The sequence below is a fragment of the Elephantulus edwardii genome, unplaced genomic scaffold (assembly GCF_000299155.1).
Source record: "Elephantulus edwardii isolate Elephantulus edwardi_28Jun2011 unplaced genomic scaffold, EleEdw1.0 scaffold00038, whole genome shotgun sequence".
Lineage (NCBI taxonomy): Eukaryota > Metazoa > Chordata > Mammalia > Macroscelidea > Macroscelididae > Elephantulus > Elephantulus edwardii.
This window is the reverse complement of record NW_006399788.1, coordinates 10019327-10019903: the sequence shown is the minus strand read 5'-3', so window position 1 is coordinate 10019903 and position 577 is coordinate 10019327.

Here is a 577-nt window from a genome sequence, read left to right as displayed (position 1 = left end):
ATCCATCTTTCTTCTGGAGCACCTGGTTGGCTTGAACTGCTTGGCTTTAAGGTTGTGGCACAGCTCTCGGTCACTGTTTTCTATATAGGATGTCTACATATGAAATTATTTTAGTGACTTTATTTGTAAGCCAGCCCATTGCTGTAGAGTGGAATCTTATTCATAGTAAATCCCCATCGAGTTTCCTAGCTATAAAGCTTTGGGGAAGAGATTGCTTCATATTTCTCCCATTGAGCCATTGACCTGTAATAAGAAGTAGAAGACCAAAGGAAAACTGATGCCTTTCCATTATTCTGCTGGCAAACAATCTTGACTATTCATATTTACTATACCATAGATTGCCAAAAAACAAACAAATTTGTCTTGAATGAAGTGCAATTAGAGTTATTTCTTAAAAGTAAAGATGGTCAGACATCTTCTCACATACTCTGAGCATGTTGTTATTAAGCGTCTAAATGACACAAACATAATGCAGTAATTAAGCCAAGAGGAGGAGGTAAAATGAGAGTTAACTAACAACAAAAGTTGTTCTCAGAATCAGAAAGAAATTATAGTGGTAGAAAGTTGACTACATAAA